The sequence below is a fragment of the Macrotis lagotis genome, chromosome X (assembly GCF_037893015.1).
Source record: "Macrotis lagotis isolate mMagLag1 chromosome X, bilby.v1.9.chrom.fasta, whole genome shotgun sequence".
Lineage (NCBI taxonomy): Eukaryota > Metazoa > Chordata > Mammalia > Peramelemorphia > Peramelidae > Macrotis > Macrotis lagotis.
In genome coordinates, this window is record NC_133666.1 from 509,813,064 (window position 1) to 509,839,613 (window position 26,550).

Sequence of the window (26,550 nt, forward strand, 5' to 3'; positions counted from 1 at the left end):
ACTATTAGGGTTTTATAATGCTGAATTACATATTCTTCAATGCATTTCAGGTATACTGTTATTACTTACACATTAAATAGCTAAAGATCAGTGACTACTACATAACCAAGCAACTTTTGAGTGGTGCTTAAAGAGTAATTTTTCTAAAATTTACGGATATGTGTCACTAACATAAAAGATAAATTACTGGGATATCAATATAATAAAAACCTTCCCAATGCACCAACAAGTACATGCAAATCAAAAATGACATAGAAGTTATGTTGAATTTTTAGAAAGAAAGAATAATTGAATATCAAGCAATGATGACCAGACTGTGCCTATATATGCTGAACAAACAGAAAGCCAACACAGCTGGGTTAGCTATTTGAACCACGCACATGTGTATATGTGTGGTGTACTTTTAGAACAGCAGCTCCTAGAGGCAGTAAAAAACCCTGGAGTCAGGGAATAGAGAACTTCCATGACCATGAGTAACAGCAGATGCACAGCTGAGGAGCTGTTCCCATAAAGACATGTGTATAGTACTCTGACTCTTCCCTGGATCCCTTATATTGCTATGTTAAGCATCAGCCATTCAATCTGACCCTATAGTTGTGGCTGTCACAGAGCAAGAGTTGGAGGATCAACTACAGCAGCACCCTGGGAATCTGAAGATGTGAGTCCTAGCCCCTTTTCTACTATCAACTAGTTAAAAATCCTTAAATATTTTTCTTAATTCTTATTGGCCTGGGGCGGCTAGGTGGCGCAGTGGATAAAGCACTGGCCCTGGAGTCAGGAGTACCTGGGTTCAAATCTGGTCTCAAACACTTAATAATTACTTAGCTGTGTGGCCTTGGGCAAGCCACTTAACCCCATTTGCCTTATAAAAACCTAAAAAAAAAATAAAAATAAAAGATAAAAATTAATTCTTATTGGCCTGTTTTCACTAATATTAATAATTAATATTTCACATTAGCACAGTGTCTTTGATGTTTGTAAAAATACTTTAATCACAATAATTTAAGTATAACATTAGGTTATGAAGTATTATTCTCATTTTATAGAAGCCCAAAGAGGTTGTCAATTGCTTCATCACTTATTCCTAGCTCTAAAGTTCTGGTTCCAAATGCCATATGGTACAATCCCCAAACTCTGCCTCTGCCACTTATAATTTGAATGACAATGAGCAAGTCAGTTAAATATTCTGGACTTCAGTTTCCACATATTCTGAATTTTAGTTTTCCACAGTTGTAAAATCAGGGGGTGATTATATTAGATGTACCTTAAGGTCATTTATAGCTGTAAATTTTATGAATTACAAGTTCTTAACTACCATATATGAACCAACAATTTACCTTGCTCTTTCTAACTAATCTTAATCTGGGGTCTTTTTGAGTTTTAAAATCTTCTTTGGGGGTATTTGAAAAGAATTCTTTATTACCATTTAGGTTTAACAAACTAATGGTCAGAATGTAATATCTACTAAGTAATATCTATTAAGATAAAAGTACTTGTATATCTATATAATGTTAATATAATGTTAAATTCTTCCCTAGCCAAATAATTTCGGAGATGTTTACTGATGGCTCCCATTTTAGACAAAATAGAACATGGAATGAAATTCTGTGAAGTTGTGAATTATGGGGTCTAACCTAAGTTCACACATGTTAGTTAGCTTTTTGACCTTTATCACCATGGGGATTTTACTGTGTTATGATATCTTGCAGAGCTTTGGACTGTTCTAAAATGACTTGTTTAAAAAGATAACAAAAAAAATTTTTAAATGGGTTCACTGAGAGAACCACAACAATATTTTCATTTTTTCCTTTGCATTATCAGCTATAATTGTCTTGTTGAAGGACTCTGTTAAGAATTTTTATATACCATTCACATTCTTACTTTTATGATAATAAAATAATTTCACTGTTATTATTATTATTTAAAAGATATTAGAATGCTTCAAATTTAGAAATATCAAAAAGTAATTATGGTAATAAGTAGTTTCTGACAGAATTACTTTTCAAAAATTTATAACCCACTATAAATCTGGGTTTTACAAATTTATTTCTCTGTATTTTTAACTTTTATAATAACAACGATAGTTTCTTTGGTCATAATCTCCACCACCCTAATCTACTGAAGTAATTGATTAACTAAAAAAGTTTAATTTAATGTTTGAAAAACATGACATTTAAGATACAATAATTAAAATAATATGAAATAGATTCTTCAGTAAGTTATTAATTCTCACAAAATTTTAAAAATCAGATTATACAGAAACTTTTTTGAGGTACTCTGTCAATATATAGGACATTTCATGAAAAAACAATCAGGAATTTTGATGTTTCATAAATATCAAATAGAAATGATTATGTGAACTATATTGTGTGACACACCACTATTTGACATTAGTAATGTAATATGGGCTATCACTTATTATGCATTAGTTTTTGAAAAAGTAAACTTTAAAAATTGCAGAAACACATAAAAAATTGAACAATGGAATTTAAAATGTTCTAGGAGCATAAGAAATATTAATGAGGTACAATGATGTTGGAGACAAGAAATGGAAGTAATAATGCATATAAACATTCCAAGGCTACATGGAAACATTTAAAGCAGAGCTTTTTATTCATTTACTTAGAATGTGGACAGGATGACAAGAAATGTAGAAACATATAGGTGTGTATTATTTTAAACAATTCATGAGAGTTAGAAAGAGATGTTGGATGTTTCCTTAAGTTATGCACCATAATACTCTCACAGTTTTTACATCACCATTTTATATCACTAATAAATATTAGTTCTTAAATATATTATTCTAGTAGTGTATACTGTAATAGTAAACTTATACCATACAAATTCTTGATTACATTAATGTCTCTGTGTATGGCTAACTATTACATATGAGACATTATGACTTTCAGGTTTTGTCTGCTAGGGACTTTTCAATGTAACAGGACATGTGGGGGTATGTGGGAACCCTCACTGTATTCTCAGGAATATTTGGTCATGCACAGTCATGAAAATATGGAGCATATCAATCATGAACAGTGATTCTCTTCTCTTGATCGTTATATAGGCTTAGACTCTGATATTAATACTGTTTCAGTTTACTCTTATATAATAAAATTTGAAATAACAGATTCATTTCCATTGCAAAACACAGAACCTTTGTGGAACCTTTGGCTTTCTATGTCTCTTTGCATGGAAATCTTAGGACATCCCTAAGAATTTTCTGTGTGAGCAAAAAATATCATGAAGTGAATTAAGATGGCACAGTGGAAAGAATGTTTGACTTGGAAGTCAGGAAGACCATTTAGAATCCTGTTTCATATACTTCAAGTGATATGACCTTAGGAAAGTCATTTAATTTCTCTGTGTTTCAGTTTCATCATCTATAAAATGGATGAGAACAGAACTTAACAGAGGATTGCAGTGAAGATCAAATAAGATAACTTATGTAAAGTGCTTTGTAAACCTTAAAGTGCTATACAAGTATGGTTATAATGATATTGATTAATTATTTCAAGAAACCTTTCAGGTGCATTCTGAAAGCAGCAAAAATAAGAAGTCTAAAAATTTCATTGTAGTAATATGTTAAAAATCATCAATTTTTAGTCCTATTATTGCACATCTATTCTTTGTATAGTTTGCTTTTGTAAAAATAGAGTTTGGCACATACTCTAAGAATTCTACTATCTGACCTACAACCTAACATTTTATTCCATTTTGCTTATTATTCTATAAATTCATTTCAGGAATGTTTTTAAATAAATGTACTTTGTTAAGTGTTTGGCAGATCTTGAATGGAGCTTCTAAATAAATGTGCATATAAGTATGAATAATGAATTTTCAATGGTTTTCTTTGATAAATGAATACAGATTTATTTTTATTTAGATAAAGTTATGCTCATACTACAAAGTTTAAACTCCAGAAAAAGTTAGATATTTTCAAGAATAAGTGAAAGCCTTGACTTATTAATGGGAAAAAACACATACATATGAAAGCTAATAATTGCTTTCTTTTGATGACACTTATTTTGGGATGGTAAGTCTTACAGATTTCAGTTTGTTCTACATCATTTCATACAGTGGCATATTGGGTTGTGGTGAGATTAAAATATGAAAATATTGTAGAAAGTGCTTAGTACTGGGTCTTCCACAAAGCAGATACCATATAAATGCTTATTCTCTTCCCTTCCCTTTCTCTCTCAGAGACTCAACTTAGAAATTAATTACAGACACCTATGGAATATAGAAATATTTAGATGCACTTTACTTCTTGTGAGAATTAAATGAGCAGCATATTTGAAAGTCCTATACTATCATTTAAATATTAGACAAATGTAAGGAATTCTTGTCATGGGGCATGAATTATGATTGTGGCATAGACATTCTAAAAAAATCCAAAATAAAATGTTAATTTTGTATGATCTATAGTAGAATGGAGATTTTTGTAAAGTTCATATCCTTTCAATCTTGAGTAAGTAAAAGTCTCACATGAGCTCAGTTTAATGAAACATATTACTATACAGAAAAAAGGTTTTCTTTCTTTCCTCTTCCAATGGTAAAATATATCATATAACATCAGTGCAGAACAATATCAGATATGAAATATTTTCTACTCCAAAATACTATGAAATGGAAGAATTGTAAAAATATGATCTAGGACTCTTTCTGGTATTATCTGAAATGTTTTGACTATTCTTTGGATTATATCCCATACCAACAGTATACTGAGGAGAGTTCTGAATAAGAGATTTTTGGTTTTATATCCAGTGGTGTTTCAAATATTTAAATATCCTAATGAGTTTAGTAATTAAAAAAACTGTTGTGTTATCCACAGAATTGTAATAAGGTTAAGTATTTTGAGTAAGAAGATGTTAAAAAAAATTAAAATTAAATACCCTAGAAGTCCCCTAGGAAGATAAGTACAGTTTGGCTACCTGATAATATTCCAAGTTTTTATACAAGGTCCTACTGAAATTTTGAGAGAGACAACAGTATGGTAACCATTCTTCTATGTGCTAAAAGTGGTGATGATCTATGGAAGTGATTTCAAAAACCAACTTCTCCTCTCTCAATCCATTGAAAAATTTATACAGATACATTCGAGTTTATTAAATATATCCTGGAAGTTGAGAGGGAAGATCCTAATATTAAATTAATAGATTATATCTATCTATCATCTATCTATCTATCTATCTATCTATCTATCTATCTATCTATCTATCTATCTATCTATCTACCTATCTATATCTATCTATCTCCTCTTTTGTAAGTATCATATTGGCACTATGACAAACAGAGACAAGAAGAGGTGCTGATGATATCCAAAGTATGACAGAAGTAGATAGGGATATTATCAGGTACTATAAGTAAAATCTTTTTGTAAGAGAAAAAAAGGGAGCAGAAGGAAAAAAATGAACACTGACTGTGAGAACTGGAAGGGTGCTTGGAGGTAGATCATTTAGTCCAACTTTTTTAATGAAGCTAACAGCATGCCAAAAAAATCAATCACTTTTATCTCTCAGTCTCCTTCCCAAACTGTTTCTCTTCCTGACTTATCTATTTCTATTAATCCAATATCAATACCTAAGTCTCTAAAGTTTGAAATTTGGTCTCTCCTTTCCACATCAAAATCAAATATCAAATATTTATGGATATCTTGCATGTATTTGTATGTGAGTATGTATATGTATATATATATATATATATATATATATGTGGTTTACATACATCTATATAGATATCCATATCTAATACTCTATTTGCATTGCCATGATCCTTGTTCAGGACCTCATTATGCCATACTTTTCCAATCTAATATACTGCTCCTCATGAATCTTATAAAAACATCTCCATGATCATGACATCAGCCCCTCATCCACTCAAAATCTTTCAAAAATTCCCTATTTCTTATCAAAAAGGAACCATTTTAATCTGATATTTGAAGCTTTCCATGATTTGATCCCAACATACTTTTCTGATCTAATTTCATAGTGCTCACCATCATATACCCTATACATGAGAAATACTATTTTTCAAATATATCCCAGGCTTTTTTACTGCCATGCCTTTCAACATAAGTATGTATTATAAACAAAGCACTGACTTACAAAGATTAACTAAGATTGCTTCCATTAAACTGAATGGTACTATTTTCTCTATCTGATATGCCCTCCCTTTCTTCTCTTCTTTATCTATCTCTCCTTCATGTTCTAGAGTATATATGACCTCGATGAACCTCTCATGATTTTCATGGTCAGACGTGCGATTATAGTAATCTGTACATATGTTTTAATTTTCCTATTAGATTATAATGATCTTGAAGGAAAGAACATAAGTTATTAAACTATGTCTCATATAACATTCTACAGATGAAGGAACCCAAAAGAAAAGTACTGACTGAAGGAGAAAAAAGCATTTCAAGAGAACAATATAAGAAAATAAGTGTGTGCAAAGTACTAAGAAGATGATGAAATATTTAGGATGTATGGAGGCAGAATAAAACAAATGAACAGGAAGTACACTGGGAAAATGATGACATGAAGAGAAAAAAGACAAAACTGGGCTTTCAGACAAAAATCTACTGCAGGTAGAATTAATCTTTCCTAGATCAGAAATGGACATTTGAAAGGAACAGTAGTAGAGAATGACAGATTCATCACAAACTGAATTGAGGGAAAGAGAGTTGCTATCTTATATCATTATCTCACATGATGTTTATGAAATTTAAAGCAAAAAATGGAATTTATTCTTTAACCAACTAGTAGATACTTATTAAGTATCCTCTATATACCAGAAGCCAAGGCATAAAAATACAAAAAAACAAGAGTCCTTGCCTCAAAAAAGCTTATATCCCACTGGAGGGGCTGGAGGTTCGAAAGGAATACATATTCACAGATGACTGAATATATATATATATATATATATATATATATATGTACATATACATATATATAAAAATAAATATAAAGTAATTTCAGTTGGGGTAGGGTGGGGCACTAACAAGTAGGATAATCATGAAAGAAAAGGTGGTACCCTCTAAGACTGAAGCCTTGAAAGAATCCAGGGATTCCATGAGGAGAAGATGAAGCAGGGAAGCAATCCAGTCATGGAGAAGGAGATAGGAGATCCAGGGTCATGTTTTGACTTTAATATTTATTCTCATTTTGTACAAATAATTTTTTTTTACATTAATAAAATATTCTTGTTTAAGAGTAAACGAAATACCCCCTCCCCCCATAACTATAGACTTGCTTGAGCAATAAAGTAAAAGGGAGAGAAAAAAATTAAAATAAAAAAATAATAGTAATAATTGTAGGTATGGCCAGGTGGTGCAATGGACGGAGTACCAGCCCTGGAGCCACGAGCACTGGAGCCCACATCTGGCCCCATACACCCAACAATCACCCAGCCATGTGACATTCAAGACCTGAACCCCACTGCCCTGCAAAAACCAAAAAAAAGGAAAAAAAGACCCAAAATAAAATAAAATAGTAATAATAGTAGGGTTGGCTGGGTGGCAGACAGAGCATTGGCCCTTAAGCCAGGAGCACCCGGGTCCGAATACGGCCTCAGACACCCAATGATCACCCTACTATGCGGCCCCAGGTAGGCCACCCAGCCCCATTTACCCTGCACCACCCCCAAAATAATAATAAAAAATGTGCTTGAGTCTTTGTTCCAACACCAACAACTCTGTCATTGGTGGATCACATTCCTTATGTTAAGTCCATTGCAAAAGTTATTTCCATATTTTTCCACTGTTGCCATTGCTGATCACAGCTCCCTCCTTTCATATTTCTCCACTACCATGTAGTATATTTTCTCTCTCCTTTCACTGACTCTGCTATAGGATAGCTGAGTGGCACAGCAGACAGATCCCCGGCTCTGGGGCCAAGAGGCCCTGAGCCCCCATACCACCCCTTAGGCCCAGCATCTACCTGCCCCTGTGGTCTCAGAGAGGCCATCCAATCCCAGCCCCTTGCAAGAAGTAAAAAAGAAAATGTGTTATATCTGACCGCTCTCCCCCATGGTCCATCCTCTCCTCCATCACTCACACTCCCCCTTTCCCCTGCCCCTCCTCTCCTTCTTACTCCAGATGCCTCTACCCCATTGAGTACATATGCTGTTTCCTCTCCTAGCCACCTCTGATGAGAGCAAAGGTTCCCTCATTCCCCCTTGCCTTCCCCCCTTCCATATCATTGCAATAGCTCATTGTAATAAAGAAAAATCTTATTATATGAAATATCTTGGCCTATTCCCCCTCTCCTTTTTCTTTCTCCCATTACATTTCCCTTTTTTCTATCGACTCCATTTTTACACCATATTTTATCTTGAATTCAGCTTTCTCCCATGCTTCAACTATAAAAGCTCCCTCTACCTGCTCTATTTACTGAGAAGGTTCATATGAGTATTATCAATGTCATTTTACTATACAGGAATACATGCAGTTCATCCTCATTAAGTCCCTCATATTTCCCCCCTCTCCTCCAATCTCCATGCTTCACCCGAATCCTATATCTGAAGGTCAAACCTTCTGTTCAGCTCTGGCCATTCCAAAAGGAACATTTGAAATTCCCCTGGTTCATTGAAAGTCCATCTTTTTCCCTGGAAGAGGACATTCAGCCTTGCTGGGTAGTTGATACTTGGTTGTATTCTAAGCTCTTTTGCCTTCCAGTATATTGTATTCCAAGCCCTATGAGCTTCCAATGTAGTTGCTGCTAAGTCCTGTGTGATCCTGACTGCAGCTCCACGATATTTGAGCTGTTTCCTTCTGGCTGCTTGTAATATTTTCTCTTTGATTTGGGAGTTCTGGAACTTGGCTATAATATTCCTAGGCGTTGGTTTTTTGGGATATCTTTCTTGGGGGGATCGGTGGATTCTCTCCATTTCTATTTTGCCCTCTGCTTCTAGAACATCAGGGCAATTTTCCTGTAGTAATTCTTTGAAAATGATGTCAAGGCTCTTTTCCTGATCATGACTTTCAGGTATTCCAATAATTTTTAAATTATCTTTCCTAAATCTGTTTTCCATATCAGTTGTTTTTTCAATGAGATATTTCACATTTTCTTCTAATTTTTCATTTTTTTTGGTTTTGAAGAATTGATTCCTGATTTCTGGGAAATTTGTCAATCTCCCTGAATTTTATTCTTTGTCTGAAGGATTTGTTCTCCTCAGAGTTTTCTTATCTCTTTTTCCAGCTGGCCAATTTTGCTTTTTAAAGCATTCTTCTCCTCCATAACTTTTTGAACTGTTTTATCCATTTGACCTAAGCTGGTTTTTAGCATGCAATTTTCTTCAGCATTTTTTGGGATTTCCTTGCCTAGGCTGCTGACTTCATTTTCATGTTTTTCCTGTATCTCTCTCATTTCTTTTCCCAGTTTTTCTTCTAACTCCCTCATTTGATTTTTAAAGTCTTTTTTCAGCTCTGTCATAGCCTGAGCCCAATTTCTGTTTTTCTTGGAGTCTTTAGATGCAGGAGCTTGTGCTTCCTCATCTTCAGACTGAGCATTTTGATCCTTCTTGGGCTCATTTTCAAAATATTTCTCAATGGTGTTCCTCTTTTTTCTCTGCTTGCTCATTTTCCCAGCCTTGGCCTGTTTTGGGGGTGCTTCCTGAGCTTTGGGGACACTCCTACAAGGGTCTCAGTATGTGAGGCTCTGATCTCCCTCCTGGTCTGTGAATGACCACATGCGCCCCCCTCTGCCACGGGGCTGAGGTGGAGGGGGCCCCTTCTATTCTATTGGGGGGGGGGGTCCTAGACTGTGATCAGTATCTGAATGTGGTCAGAGCCCCAGAGTCCTGTTCCAGGGACAGAGGACAGAGCTTGGCAGTCTCTCTCTCTCTCTTTACTCCCCTCCATAGGTTCAATGGGCTCATGCCCTGGGGGCTCCTGCTTACCAGCTCCGCCTACTTCTGTTCCAGGATCTGGGCTGAGGTGGCCATGCTGCTGGCTGTGTGCCCTGAGGGCTGGGCTCCATGTGCTCACTCTGGCAGAGGTCCTCCTTTGTTCCCCCAATTTGTGCACAGTGATCCCTGGGGTGTTGCTCAGGAGACTCCCCCGCTGCTATGAGCCACAGCTCCCAGCTCCCTGGGGCTGCCTGCGGGAGGCTGAAGTTCTTTTGCTCTGGCGGCAGGCTGCCCCTCCGACCCCGGGGAGCAGAGAACTTTCTGCTCTTTTCCAGGTTACCTTGAGTAGGAGAACTGCCTCACTGGGTCCCTCTGTGGGTTTTGTCTCTTGAAAATTTAATTAGAGTCCTTAGCTTATATGAGTTTTATGAGAGAGCGCCTAAGACACAATCCTTTCTTGTTACCATCTTCCAGGGTCATATTTTAAGGACAACAGGCAGGCCAGTTTTGCTGGCTGGACCACACATAGAATATGTAAGGGAAAGCGCTCTTTAAACAGCCTGGAGCCAATTAAGAATTAAGAAAGGAGGCTGGACACAAGAAATGATGTAAAGGTTGAATCAGATGGACTTGGTAATTTATTGAATAGGGTGGGTGAGTAAAGAAGAGTTGAATTGAAGATGACTTCTAAATTGCAAAACAAGGTTACTAGATAGATGATGGTTCTTTCAGAAAATAAAGAACAGATAGAATTAGGAAGGAGTGAAGCAAAGTGAAAGATGGAAAAACAGCAATTTATGGTCAAAGAGAAGAAATTCAGAATTTGTATAGGTAGAAAGGATTATTGCTCAAATATGAACTGATCAAGATAGACTCAAGGGTTCCTTCCAAATAAGATTTTTTGATTCTGTAAAGTGAAACACTTATTAGTAACATGATCAAGTTTATGACCATCTCTGCATGAGACTGGAGTGTGGAATGATCTGACTCTTCATAGAATTACTTCACACAGAGATTACTAATCTCTTAACAGCAAAATGGAAGTTAAATATGATAGTTCTGCCAAGCTATTGAAAACAACATACAAAAACTTCAGTGGCTTAGTGGACCAAAAAAAAAAAAAAAAAAAAAACTCGTGGATTTGTGTATGACCCATATAAGGTTTAGAACTTAATATATTTCAAACTGAATTATTTTTTTTTTCTTACTTAACTTTCTATTATACTGAAGAAATAAAAGAAGGAAGTAAAAATATATCTAAGTAGCTAATCTTTGTCATATTAAGAAAAAAGTGCTTTCTGGAAAGCACCAAAAGGTGGAAAATTGAAAGCTGACAAACATAAGAAGGGACAAAGATAAATTTGTTTCTTTAATTTGTTAACAGATTTCCCAGATGATTTCAGAGAAACTTTGGAAGGACCTGTTAGAAGTGATAAAGTGTGAAGTGAAGTGAACAGTCAGGAGAATGATTTATATTATAACAAAAACATTGTAAAGACAAATAGCTCTGAAAGACTTAAGAGCTTTGATCAACCCAATGATTCCAGAGGATTAAAGATGAAATACTTTCTGATGAAAGATAATGGGCTCAGGATACAGATTGGATATTATTTTTGTACAGAGCCACTGTATGTTTTTTTTAAATTTTGCTTGATATTTGTTATAAAGATTTTTGTTTCTCCTCCAGTGCAAAGCGGTAATATAAGAGGAGAAAGTATGTTTTTGTTAACTGAAAAACTTAAGTTAAATAAAAGATACACCAAACCTCCAATTTTCCAAATTCAAAAGACAAATTCTTGAGTTTAATTTTAGCAATATACTATGTTCATTGATCTTTATATCAATTATCTGAAGAATGAATCAATCACCTATGGAAGTGCTTTATATTTAATATTCCTTACAAATTGATTGTTGGGTGATTGTTTTCTAAAATTCACATTTGTTAAAGGTCTGTGTGTATTTAAGACAGCACAATGAGCTTTCTGCCCTTAAAAGATGGACACCAGATCTTAAGTCATCAAAAGTAAGGCACAACAACATGCTACAAATTACAACAATTTCAGCATCTTGAGGAGTTGAGTAGTGGGAAGGAAAGCAAAAAAGAAAGAAAGCACTTGACAGTCTAGTGAAGAATATATAAATATAATTTCTAGTAAAATGATGTTATATCATTTTATCATAACTTATTAAAATAATTCTGTGAGCTATTTGGTAATATGTCTAGCTGAGAAGCTAAGTTAGAGGTACATAAGCTGGGGGAAGCTGGGTGGCACAAGTGGATCGAACACTGGTTCTGGAGGACCTGAGATTTCAGACACTTAATAATTACCTGGCTATGTGGCCTTTGGCAAGGCACTCAATCCCACTGCCTTGCCAAAAAAAAAAAGAAAAAAAAAAGAAACCCCAAAACAAAAGGTACATGAGTGTATTAATGTTCTTTTTCTTTGTTAAAAAAACAAACTGGGATTTTTTAGTTTCTCTTTTCTCATTTATGTTCTAAGAATTTTCAAAAACCTTCTCCAAATAGATTTTCCTACATTAAATTCTTTTCAGTAACAATTTAAGATACAAAGCCAAAGGAATAAATTGCTCTGAATGATTTAATTAGAATAATTTCAAATGTTTGAAATATTATACCAGACTCAGCTGTTTTTCTTTGAACTAGGAGCCAGATTGCTGTTGACAAAATCCAGCACAATCTGAGTGGAGATAGGAGTGGAAGATCACAGAATGACAGAATTGGAAGGGACCTGAGAGGTTATTCAGATTGATAACATACCTGATAAAGAATTACTCCTATAATATTCCCAACAAATCTTCCCTTCTCCACGCAAACTGTCCCCAATTATTTTTCATTAATTATGTAGTAAACTTCCAATTTAATTCTCTTTTCATCTTAGACTATAGTTGTCTTATTCTTGCCTTTTTTTCCATCCATAGTCTAATCAGGAATTTATAATCTCTGAATATGAATGAATGAAAAAGCATTCATGAAGCACGCATTATGTGTCATGCATAGTATGTTAAACTCTGGCAATAAAGATATAGAAAGAAAGAAAGAAAACCCTCATTCTCAAGAATTTTAAAAACAATATATATTAAATATATATTGAAATATATATTTTAAAAGTATACATATTAAAGATTTTATTTCTTTTGAGTTTTACTATTTTTCCTCCAATCTTACTTCCCTCCCTCACCACCCACAGAAGGCAATCTGTCAGTCTTTACATTGTTTCCATGTTATGCACTGATCCAAATTAAGTGTGATGAGAGAGGAAATCACCCTTAAGGAAGAAACATAAAGTATAAGAGATAACAAGATCAGACAATAAGATATCAGTTTTTTTTCCCCCTAAATTAAAGGGAACAGTCCTTGGACTTTGTTCAAGCTCCACGGTTCTTTATCTGGATACAGATGGTATTCTCCATTGCAGAGAGCCCCAAAATTGTCCCTGACTGTTGCACTGATGGAATGAGCCAGTCCATCAAGGTTGATCATCACCCCTACATTGCTTTTTGGGTGTACAGTGTTCTTCTGGTTCTGCTCATCTCACTCAGCATCAGTTCATGAAAAGAAAGGACAATAAATATACAGGGGTAGTGGCCAGAGAAGACTTTTGGTCTGCAAAATCACAAGGATGGTAAAATAGAACCACAGAGCAACTGACTGACAAGACTTGAAAAGAATACAATTGAGCAGAGAGAGAAAGCCAGTCTTGGAGTCAAGAAGATCTGAGTTCAAACTCTGCTTCTTACTTATGCTAGTTTCATGATCCTGGACAAATCACTTAACATCTCTGTGCCATAAGCAAATTCCTAAAACTTAAGTTGTCTAGCAGGTGTTGATCTACATTGCTAGAGGCAGTTTCCATATTGTTTTTTTTAGGTTTTTTTTTTTTTGCAAGGCAAATGGGGTTAAGTGGTTTGCCCAAGGCCACACAGCTAGGTAATTATTAAGGGTCTGAGACCAGATTTGAACCCAGGTACTCCTGACTCCAGGCTTTAGCCACTGCTCCACCTAGCCGCCCCGAGGAAGTTTTCATATTAGGAATTTTCTTTCTTTCTTTTTTTTTTTAATAGGTTTTTGCAAGGCAATGGGGCTAAGTGGCTTGCCCAAGGCCACACAGCTAGGTAATTATTAAGTGTCTGAGGCAGGATTTGACCTCAGGTGCTCTATCCTCTGCACAACCCGGGAGTTTTCTAAACCAATTAAAGAATGTCTTTTTAAAAAACTTTTTTTTTAAATAGCCTCATTTCTAAATCTGGTGGAAGGAATCAGCACTTTTATGTCTTTCATTGATTTTCATTTTTCTTCAGACATATCAAATTAGCTATCATTTTGTATTGGTCAATTAATTTTAAGAAAGAAGTAGGACACTATGACCCAACTTTTAATTAAGGTCAAATTATTGTACATTTGTCCACTTTCTAATATTCTCTTCAGTAATCACTTTTTTTATGCAGACTGCCTCCAGACTGCCTCCCTTATCCAATCCCACAATTCTTCTGCTCCCTTCCCTCCTTTATTAAAACCAACCCAACAGCTAAATTAATGGAGGGAAAAAACCTTCATACTTGACTTTTTTCAACATTCTGTAATTGACTCCTTTTAAATTTACATATACTTGTAGTATAATAGTAAAGGTAAATCATATTTTAAAATGCGTGCTTTGTAATAATGATATTGTAACTCAATCATTCAAGTATAAACTCAAAGGCACTGTGGTCATCTTGGACCCTAAAGCTTCTTGGAACAAGCAAAGCTGATTATGATTATAGAAAAATTTAGTGTAGATCTAGAGTCAACAAGACAGTCATTTGAATTGCAATTGAATCATAAACCCGTGGTGTTATAATAGAAGATAATGCTTTTATTTAATATCTATAGATATGGTAACATTTTGCAGAAATCTGTAGCAGACATAGAAAAGATATCTATCTATCTATCTATCTATCTATCTATCTATCTATCTATACATACATATAGATATATATACTAAAAAAGACCATTAGTATTTTCTTCTGTGAAAGGTTAGCTTTGCTGACAAGCAACTATAGCAAAGTCTGATCTTTATTTTGAACCAATGACTCCAATAACACAAAAAAATCAAACTAAATATAAGATAAATATTATTACTTCTAAGTTTTGATACAAGATTATTATTTCTTCTCTTAATCTTTTCCAAAGTGTTACAACTGTATAAGTAAACAAAAATCTTGAACAATCTGCTCAGAACAGTGTTAATGTTAAACTTGGGAAAAAATACCAATCAATATTAATAGTATTAGCTGAATATGCCTTGACAATCTAGATAATCATAGAGTCCCTAAGTCATTAAGAATTGAATTTGAAATTTATATCCAGACAACAGATTACTATTACAAAGACCAGCAAGGCCTGCCAGCAATAATACAAATGTACATCGTATTTTTTTGAAAGAATCATTCAAAACTCTTTTGTTTCATTATGCTATTCAAAATATGGTTGATAATAAAAGCATGAAAACCCTATAGCAGCAGTCTTTTGAATTAGCAGAGTACCATGGGTGAGCAGGATTAGGGGAAAATTATCTTTGTTACATTCTGATACAAAGTAGATTTTTTTTTGAAAAAGTAAAAAAAATACTGAGATCTGAAATGTCTTCTTTTCTGAGGAAGTGGGTGGTAGAATACTAATCCACAAATAGTATTAATTTCTTTGGAGATTCAGTCTATCTAACTCGAGTCTTTTCCTATTCCAAGCCATGCTCCATTCAGTCACTATTTTCCTAAAACTCAAATCTGATCATGTACTCTTCTTCCCCACTCCTGACCAACCTCAATCATTTTCTCTGGCTGTCCCCTATGCCTGGAATGATCTCTCTCCTCTGTCTAGACTAATAACCACCCTGGGTTAGTTTAAGTTCTAGTTAAAAATCTAATTTTTTATTTAAAGATTTTATATATTTTGAGTTTTATAATTTTCTTCCTGATCTTACTTAAACCCCCCCCCCCCAGAAGGCAATTTGTCAGTCTTTACATTGATTCCATGGTATACATTGATCCAAATTGAATGTGGTAAGAGAGAAATCATATCCTTAAGAAAGAAACATAAAGTATAAGAAATAGCAGGATCAGACAAATTGATATCAGGGTTTTTTTTCCCCCTAAATTAAAGGTAATAGTCCTTGGTCTTTGTTCAAATCCCACAGTTCTTTCTCTGGATACAGATGGTATTCTCCATTGCAGAAAGCCCCAACTTGTCCCTAATTGTTGCACTGATGGAATGAGCAAGTCCATCAAGGTAGGTCATCACCCCCATGTTGTTGTGGGGTGTACAGTGTTTTTCGGGTTCCGCTCATCTCACTCAGCATCAGTTCATGCAAATCCCTCCAGGCTTCACTGAAATCCCATCCCTCCTGGTTTCTAATAGAACAATAGTGTTCCATGACATATACATACCACAGTTTGTTAAGCCATTCCCCAACTGAAGTACATTTACTTGATTTCCAATTCTTTGTCACCACAAAGAGGGCTGCTATGAATATTTTTGTACAAGTGACATTTTTACCCTTTTTCATCATCTCTTCATGAGACCCAGTAGTGGTATTGCTGGATCAAAGGGTATGCATATTTTTGTTGCCCTTTGGGCAACTTTCTTGGAAAATTTCTCTCTAGAAAGGTTGGATGAGTTCACAGCTCCACCAACAATGTAATAGTGTCCAAGATTTCCTACAACCCTTCCAACAATGATCATTATCCTTTCTGGTCATATTGGACAGTCTGAGAGGTGTGAGGTGGTACCTCAGAGAAGCTTCGATTTGCATTTCTCTAATAAGTAATGATTTAGAGCAATTCTTCATATGATTATGAATTGCTTTGATCTCCTCATCTATAAATTGCCTTTGCATATCCTTTGACCATTTGTCAATTGGGGAATGGCTTTTTAAAAAAATTTGACTCAGTTCTATATATTTTAGAAATGAGTCTTTTGTCAGAAACATTAGTTGTAGATTGTTTCCTAGTTTACTACATTTCTTTTGATGTTGGTCACAGTGGTTTTGTCTGTGTAAAAGCTTTTTAATTTAATGTAATCAAAATCACCTAGTTTGTTTTTAGTGATGTTCTCCATCTCTTCCTTAGTCAAAAACTGCTTCCCTTTCCATAAATCTGACAGGTAAACTAGTCCTTGACCTTCTAGTTTGCATATAGTATTGTTTTTTATGTCTAAATCCTGTATCCATTTGGATCTTATCTTGGTATAGGGCATGAGGTGTTGGTCTAATCTAAGGTACTTCCATACTAACTTCCAATTTTCCCAGCAGTTTTTATCAAAGAGAGTTTTTATCCCAATAGCTGAACTCTTTGGGTTTATCAAACAACAGATTACTATAATTGTTTCCTGCTATTGCACCTAGTCTATTCCACTGGTCCACCAATCTATTTCTTAGCCAATACCAGGCAGTTTTGATGACTGATGCTTTATAATATAATTTTGGATCAGGTATGGCTAAGCCACCTTCTTTTGCACCTTTTTTCATTAAATCCCTGGAAATTCTTGACTTTTTATTTCTCCATATGAATTTACTTACAACTTTTTTCTAACTCATTAAAGTAATTTTTTGGAATTTTGATTGGTAGGGCACTAAACAGGTAGTTTAGTTTTGGTAGAATTTTCATAAAATCCCATTTTTTCTCAGGAAGCCTTCTCTAAGTTCATTTAATTCTAGTGCATTCCCTCTTCCAATTATTTTCTACTTAATCTTCTGGATACCTTTGCTCTGTATCTATTTGTTTGCATGTTGTATCCTCCATTAGATTATAAGCAACATGAGGGCAGGGACTCTCTTTTACCTCTTTCTGTATTCCCAACTCTTAGTACAGCATCTGGCTCATAATGGGCATTTAATTCATGTTTATTGAATTGTATTGAAATGGTGAGACAAAAACTGTTACTTCCAGTTTTTCACAACATAGTCTCTGATAATTTTCAAGGAAACAATGCTAGTTTGATTTGTAATAGGAGACAGTTAACTCCTAGGTATGTCCCAGGAAGAGTGGCACAGAGAGGAATGAGGGAGAATCTTAAGACAGGATAATATTTCAAGCATTACTGAAATATTAATTGTATTAATTTTGAAAACTAATTTAAAATTGGGTAGATAGTAGAAAAGAATATAGTGAGCCCAATCTGAAGTCAGGAAGACACAAGTTTGAACCTGGTTTCAGATATTTTCTAGCTGTATTACCCTGGGCAAGACACATACAGCTTCCTAATCTGTAAAATGAGCTGGAGAAGGAAATGGAAAACCATTCTATTCTCATGAAGAGTTAGCCATGACTAAAATGTGATCCAACAATATTTATCATTTTATGAAAGGCTCCATTCATTTTTGCACTTTCCAGGGTTTTAATAGGAATGGATTTTGTATCTTTTTAAAAAATTTATTTCATCTATTGATATAATGAGTTTTGATTTTGTTATTAATATAGTAAATTATGCTAATAGTTTTCCCAATATTGGGTATAATATTTTTCCTAATATTTGATATAAATCTCACTTGATCTTATAATGTATAATCTTTGTAATATAGTGTTGTAATCTTTTTGCTCATATTTTATTTTAAAATTTTATATCAATATAAATTAGTGAAAAGATCAATCATTTTCATTCCATTATTCAATAAACACTTTAAAATACCTGTTATATGCCAGGCACTTTCCTAGGCCATTAGAGAATGAAGAAAAAAATAAAAGACTATTTGACATGAAAGACCTTACATGTCTAGGAGTACAGAAAACACATGTACATAAACAGTGATGCACACAGGCATGTACTTAGCTACTGAGGAGGGAATGGGCAGAAAAGACCTCAAGTAGAAGGTGGTGCCAGAGCTTTAAAACACCCAACAATCAGGGTTTTCAAGGGGCACAGTTGAGGTGACTGTCTTTTAGGCAAAGGGGACAGAGTACAAAGGACAAGAAACAGAATAAACTATGTGAAGAACAGGGAGAAGATAAGTGTGATCATGAATATATGAAGACTTCAATGTTTCATAAATCTGGCAAGATAGAATGGAATCAAGTTACAAGTGTTCATTGACACTTCCAACCTCTCACAATCACTCCCTATGGTCTACCGATGGAGTTCTTATTTGATCTGGGAGATAATAAGTAGCTATTGGAACTTATTGAGTTGGGGCTAAAAACAGTTTCACCTGAGCTTTAGGAAAATTGATTTGCAGTAGTGGTTTGGAGGATGGAGGCTAACTATTGAGTCATTTTTAAGAGGTGAGTAGAAAGAAGGGAATCAATAGGAGGGGGGGAAAATAGGATTTAGCAAATGAATGCATAAATAAAGTACATAAAATTTAGGGACTTGATAACACTGAAATTGATAAGTCACTTAATCCCACCTTGCAAAAAGTAGAAAAGAAAATGTATTATATCTGACTATCCTCTCCTTTGATCTACCCTCTCTTCTGTCACCCACATTCCCCCCCTCTCCTTTTACCTCTAGATGTCTATACCTTATTGAGTGTGCATGCTGTTTCCTCTCTGAGCCATTCCTGATGAGAATGAAGGCACCCTTATTCCCCCTTGCCTTCCCCCCCTTCCATACCATTGCAAAAGCCACATGAAATATCTTAGCCTATTCTACTTCTTCTTTCTCTTACTCCCAGTACATTTCCCTTTCACCCATTGACTCCATTTTTACAATATATTATACCTTCAAATTCAGCTTCCTCCTGTTCCCTATCTACATATGCTCCTTCTAACTGCTCTATTAAATGAGCAAGTTCATATGAGTATTCTCAGTATCATCTTTCCATATAGGAATACACACAATTCATCATCAAGTCCCTCATAACTTACCCTTCTCATCCACACTCTCTGTGCTTCACCTGAGGCCTGTACTTGAAGATCAAACTTTCTGTTCAGCTCTGGTCATTTCAACAGGCACATTTGAAATACCTCTGTTTCATTGAAAGTCCATCTTTTCCCTTCAGTTTTGCTGGGTAGTTGATTCTCAGTTGCAGTCCAAGCTCTTTTGCCTTCTGGAATATTATATTCCAAGCTATACGGGCCCTTAATGTAAGATGCTTCTAAGTCCTGGGTAATCCTGACTTCAGTTCCAATATATTTGAATTGTGTCCTTCTGGCTGCTGGTAATATTTTCTCTTTGAATTGGGAGTTCTAGAACCTGGCTATAATGTTCCTGAGGGTTGTTTTTTTGTGGGGGATCTCTTTCTGGGGAAGAATGGTGGATTATCTCAATTTCTATTTTACCCTCTGCTTATAGGATATCAGGTCAATTTTCTTGTAGAAATTCCTTAAAAATGAGGTCAAGGTCCTTTTCCTGATCATGACTTTCAGGTAACCAAATAATTATCTTTCCTGGATCTGTTTTCCAGATCAGTTTTTTTCAATGAGATATTTCAAATTTTCTTCTAGTTTTTCATTCTTTTGGTGCTGAATTATTGTGTTTTGATTTCTCACAAAGTCATCAGCTTCCTTTAGCTCCATTCTACAGCTGAAAGATTTGTTTTCCTCAGAGAGCTTTCTTGTCTCCTTTTCCATCTGGCCAATCCTGCTTTTTAAAGCATTGTTCTCCTCAACTTTTTTTTTTAGGTTTTTTTTTTTTTCAGTTTTTGCAAGGCAATGGGATTAAGTGGCTTGCCCAAGGCCACTTAGGCAATTATTAAGTCTGAGGCCGGATTTGAACTCAGGTACTCCTGACTCCAGGGCCGGTGCTCTATCCATTGCACCACCTAGCTGCCCCCTTCCTCAATAACTTTTTGAACTGTTTTATCCATTTGACCTAAATTGGTTTTTAATGTTATTTTCTTCAGCATTTTTTTTGGATCTCCTTGACTAAGCTGCTGACTTTGTTTTTGTGTTTTTTTCTGCATCTCCCTCATTTCTTTTCTAAATTTTTCTTCTATCATCCTTACTTGATTTTCAAAATCTTTTTTGAGCTCTATCATAGCCTGAGCCCAACTTCCATATTTCTTGGAGTCTTTAGATGCGGAAACTTGGGACTTTCTCATCTTCACATTGTGTATTTTGGTCTTCCATGGGACCATCATAATTGTCTATGGTCAGGTTTTTTTTTCTATTTACTCATTTCCCCAGCCTATACCAGGTTTTGGGGTGCTTCCTGAGGTTTTGAGTATTATTGAGACACTCCTGCAAGGATCTCAGTATGTGAGACTTTGATGATGTTCCTGGTCTGTTAAATGGCCACAAGCTCTTCTGGAATCCCAGAGTCCTGTCCCAGGGACAGTAGACAGACCTCGACAGTCTCCCTCTACTCCCTTACTTTTCATGGGCTGAGTAGTCTGGAAGCAGCTGCCAGGTGGCTTAGACAGACCTGCTTCCATTTCTTGGGATCTGGGCTGCACTGAGGGCCGTAGCCTTGTTGAGGAAGGCTGTTGGCCTGGGCTTCCAGCTTGTTCTGGCAGAGATCTCTCTGCTGACCTCCCAAATTGTGCTTGGTGCTCCCTGGGATGGAAGGTCAGGTCTGCTTCCAGGTACCCTGGGACTGTTCCTAGAAAGCTAAAGCTCTTTCTCTCCACAGGCTGCTGCCCCTCCATCCCCACAGAACACAGCATTCCCACTATTTTCCAGGTTACCTTGGACTAGAGAATTACCTCACTGGATCTTTCTCTGGGTTCTGTCTCTCAAAAATTTAGTTAGAGTCATAATTTTAAGGTTTTTTTAAATATTTTGGAGAGAGCACCTAAGAAAGGCTATTCTCCTTGCTGTCATCTTGGCTCCACACCCACAGAACATAACATTTTTGAAAACAAATGTTAAGAATTGTTTTTACATGTAACTGAAAAAATTCACTATTAAGAAACAAAACTTCAACTTTATTAAGAGAAATAACAAAGCTCGTTCCAGTGAAAAGGGTTTTTTTTTTTTTTTGGAAAATTACTATAAACTTGAAAGATTTAAAATAAATATATATTATTCAATTATGTAAAAAGAAATGGACTGGGGCAGCTAGGTGGTGCAGTGGATAGAGCACCAGCCCTGGAGTCAGGAATACCTGAGTTCAAATCCAGTCTCAGACACTCAGTAATTACCTAGCTGTGTGGCCTTGGGCAAGCCACTTAACCCTATTGCCTTGCAAAAACTAAAAAACTAAAAAACTAAAAAAAAAAAAAATGAAGCCATAACATTTTTCATCCTATTGATTTGGTGGTATTTTTTTTTAAATGTCTTCCTTCCTAACCATGTTCTTACTCTATCACTGTACTCTATATCAGAATATAGGTCAGCTAGATAGTGTAGAGGATAGACTGCTGGACCTGGAGTCATAGGATCATCTTCCTAAATTTAAATCTGACTCAGGCACTTACTAGCTATGTGACTCTGGGCAAGTCACTTAATACTGCTTCAGTTTGCCTTTCTGAAAAGTGATCAGGAGAAAGAAACCATCCTTTATCTTGAAAAGGAAACCCCAAATGGGGTTGAACATGAAGAGTTGGACAGGATAAAAAACAACTTAACATATCAGCACACAATATTACAATTCCCCTCCCAACTCTTTAGTTCTCACCAGTCTAGATAGTCGTCAATACAACCCTCCCTGTGCCCTACTCTTCAGAAGATAACTCAGAACCCTGGTCCACTCTGATCCTTGGGTCAGAAAGGAGTGAGGGATTGGACAATAAACTTGGCCAGTCTGTCACTTGGATAAGCAGTTAATCGCCAATTATGATATCTCTGGTAAGAAGGAAGAAAATTGGATAGCTCTGTAATCACTCTAGTAAAGTCCCCTGGGCCTTTCAATCTGACTTGAAGCTATGCTATTCAGATCCCAGGGTAGTAACACCTGAACAGCATGTTATTGCAACCTAAAGGTTTCTGGGCTTTGTCAAGTGTTGTGCCATTAGACCTGAAGAACTACTTGGTCTTCCTTATGTTTGGTAACTGAACCCTTCTTTCCATACATACTGTCATCATCCCTATATTAGAATCTTAATTCTGAACATGTAGGAGGGTGAAAAAACTGGGGGTAGAGGAGTAGTAGAGTAGAGGAGGGACTTTTAGATTGGAGTTTGCAAAGGTTTGGGGGATGGGATAGGGAGGGACTTTTGGAGGAATATATGGATTACATTGGGGGTGAGGGGAGAGGGTGGTGGACACTTGGAATTGTAGGTAGGATGGGGAGTAGGAGGATGGGGAAGAGGTAAGGTAACAGGAATAGGGTAAAAGAAATACTGATAAAGAACATAGTAAGAAAAATAAGATGGAGGGAAATTTACAAACAGAATTATAAATTTGAATATAAATGGAAAGTTTAAAAGCAGTTCTCTTTGTGGTGGCAAAGAACTGTACATTGCAGGGTTTCCCATTAATTGAGGAATGGATGAACAAGTTGTGGTATATTGTTGTGATGGAATACTGATATACTATAAGAAATGATGAACTCACGCAGCTAGGTAACTATTAAGTGTCTGAGGTCAGACTGACCTGAGGCCAGACTGACCTGAGGTCAGATTGACCTTAGGTCTTATTGACACCAGAACCATTGCTCTATCCACAGCACCACATAGCCACCCCAACAATATGATTTTAAGAACAACTTTGATTGACTAGGTCATTTTGAGTTGTAAATATACAAATTAAAATCAAAGACATATGAAGAAAGATGCTACCTGCATCCAGAGAAAAAATTGATAAATATTAGTATTTATAGATTAGGTTTACATTACAATCATACACAGGCACCATACTACACATATATATCACACCCATTTCTAGGGTGGGGCAAGGAAGAGAAGAGAACAAAGAGGGAAAAAAAGAAATTTAATAATATTTTTAATTTTACTATACATGTAAAAGGAATAGCAAGTTTTTTATAAAAGATTTGTAGTTTCATGTGCAGTTATCTTTTTTTATTATACTATGTTATGGAAATGATTATTTAATTTATTCTATAAATTAAAAATAAAATAAAATAAAAAAATTATCTGTTTTTGTCTTTTCTCAGACAAAAGATTGTATATACAATTTAGCCACTAGGGTTTTAGGAGATTTTTGAAGCAGTATTTCTTAGGAGAAAGCAAAAATGTCCACCTCTGTCCTAAATAGTAACTTCAGAATAAAATGACAGAACTTCTCTGGCCTTACTCAAACATCAACTATATCTAATGCTATGAAGTTCATTCATCTGGCAACCATACACCTGGGAAGGACCACCCATCCTGAGAGAGGGGGAAAAAAAGTGAATTGAGCCTTTGAGCACAGTCAGACTGTGCTCACCAAATCTAGATTATCAACATTTTAGTAGTCTTTAGCTACCCAGCCTACTGTTAAAAGGACAGCCTTAATAGCAGATGAAACACCATGGAATTGAAGTTCATGCTACCTTCAAGAAGGAAATGGATTTTTGAGTTTGCTTAACAGAATAAAGCAACAATTTCCAAGTATTCATCTTTTTAATTATAAACTTATGTTGGGGAGAAATTATTAACCATGAAAGGAATGCCCTAAAGGGGAAGAGAATTCTATAAACTTTTCCAATCTATAAGTTTGTTTTATTCTTGATACATAGAATAGCTGTATAATAATTACAAAAATCTCTTTTAGGCATGAGAAAACTAAATAAAATTTAAAGTCATATTTAAAATATTTTGTAAAATATAATTAAACCAAAACTACTTGACATCTAAAAATTAAATTTGAACTCAAATTATTTATTTGGGAAAACACAAACATGAACAAAAAAGACAAATATTTCTTTTATTCATGTAAAAATATTTGTTAGGATAAGAAAGCACAGTACTTGAGTGTTTGGGGTTCTGTTCTTTGTAGAACTGCAAATAGGAAAACAGACTGTTAAAACTTACATGGTCAGACTTGCCTAAATAAGAGTTTTAAAGACATGAGGGGGAGACAGCTACAGGGGTGAGGGAACCGCTTATGATTAAACTTTTCTTTCCCCTCACCACACACATACACAGTATATCAAAGAATCCCAAGAGACTACATCTTGGGAGCTTCAAAAATCACTCATCAAGCAATCCAGCTACTTATAATAATTTATTAAAGGTCCTAAAACAAAGATCAAAAGGAAATATATCCAGCATTTATATTCAACCCCTCAATGCCTGATGACTAATTTGTAAAGGAGTGCAGAAATCTTCACAAGTGAAGCCAAAATCGTTTGAGGACACTTTGATATAATGCCACAAAGGATATGAACAGGAAGGCAGCAGGAGCTGCAAATGGCTAAGTTCCATTAAGTGTACTAATAAAAGAATAATGGAATTTCCTTTAACTATGAATAAAATTGCTAGGAATGGAAAAAATTTAGACAAGTGGCATAAAATCTTTCAGCTTGTCACATTTACTCTTTATATTTTAACTTTATCAAATACTGCATTAATTAAGTGCGTCATCTGTAAAAATGCATTATTTTCCACCAGAAATCATGCCAATCACATTTAATTTTCTTCTTTCCAGTCTAGCTTTAGATCCTACTGTTTGCACTGCAAGATACTGGGAATATCATACAATGGGAAAAGCACAGTACTTGGAAGTAACTGACTTGGTTTGAAAAATTAATTTAAAATGATACATTTAAAAATATGAATCCATTATCTCCATAGGTAGACACAGGATAACATTCCCTTAGATAAATTATCACATTCGAAGTCAACTGGGTAACTATGGAAACACTAGAAGCTATCCAAACAATCATTTTTCATGGACCAAAAAATTATTCCCTGAATCAGACATTTGTGTTCTTAATTGAATCTTGAGAGAGTACTTTTGATAGAAAGAAATTTCCAATACATCCTGCCCCATAAAAATCGAAAGAGAGAGAGAGAGAGAGAGAGAGAGAGAGAGAGAGAGAGAGAGAGAGAGAGTGAGTTCATATCCATTAGCATGTCAAGGATATATTTTTTTTGTTTTGTTTCTGAAAACTAATTTTTTTAAAACAAAAGATGTACAGATCCTTCAATAAATAAAAGTACTTAGAATTAAAAGAGATCACATGCTTCTTCTAGACTAACCTCTCATTTTACAAGTGAAGAAATTGTGTAAGAGACATGAAATGAAGAAGACATCAATTAATTGATGGCAGAACAGGAATTAGAACTCATATCTCTTGATTTTTCAATCCAATGCTTTTTCCTTTCAAAATACTTGTTCAGTGAAGGCATGGTACTGAAACATTCTAGCTACAGCAACGATCACTAATGATGATAAGTATTTAGGCAAAATTATTAGCAAAGTACATTCCTTTTAATGTCTGTGGTGTTTCACATTTTTTTTTTTAAGTAGACACAATTTCTGTCTTAAACACAGAAGAAGCAGTAGTTGACAAGCAATGATGAATATTTCATTTCCATTCTAGGAAGCCAAGAACATCCATTAGAACACTTTGAGATTTCAATAATAACCTGCTTAGATTTCAGGTGAAAGTAAGAGATGAAACACAATTGAGTTTCAGATGTAGAGATTTGGATTTAGAAACAAATGACATGAGTTTGAATCCATGCTCTACTACTTCCCTTTGTCAAGTCTTTTGGAGCCTCAGTTTCCTTATATGCAAAATGAGGGGGATTAGACTAGATAACTTTTAGGATCACTACCCATTCTAAACTTATCCAGTAATATGCAATCATATAAGTAAAGAGCTTAAGGACAATTAAATTTCAAACTTGGGAATACATTTATTATTTTTATTGAAACCACCCAGTT

At 35.1% G+C, this 26,550-nt stretch overlaps 1 protein-coding gene across 2 annotated transcripts in view; it reads right to left on the reverse strand.

The window, feature by feature from the left end:
* The window catches only part of LOC141502286 (threonylcarbamoyladenosine tRNA methylthiotransferase-like), a 417,183-nt gene that overhangs the window by 127,936 nt on the left and 262,697 nt on the right, over positions 1-26,550 (reverse strand). The gene's annotated exons all lie outside the window — the stretch shown is intronic.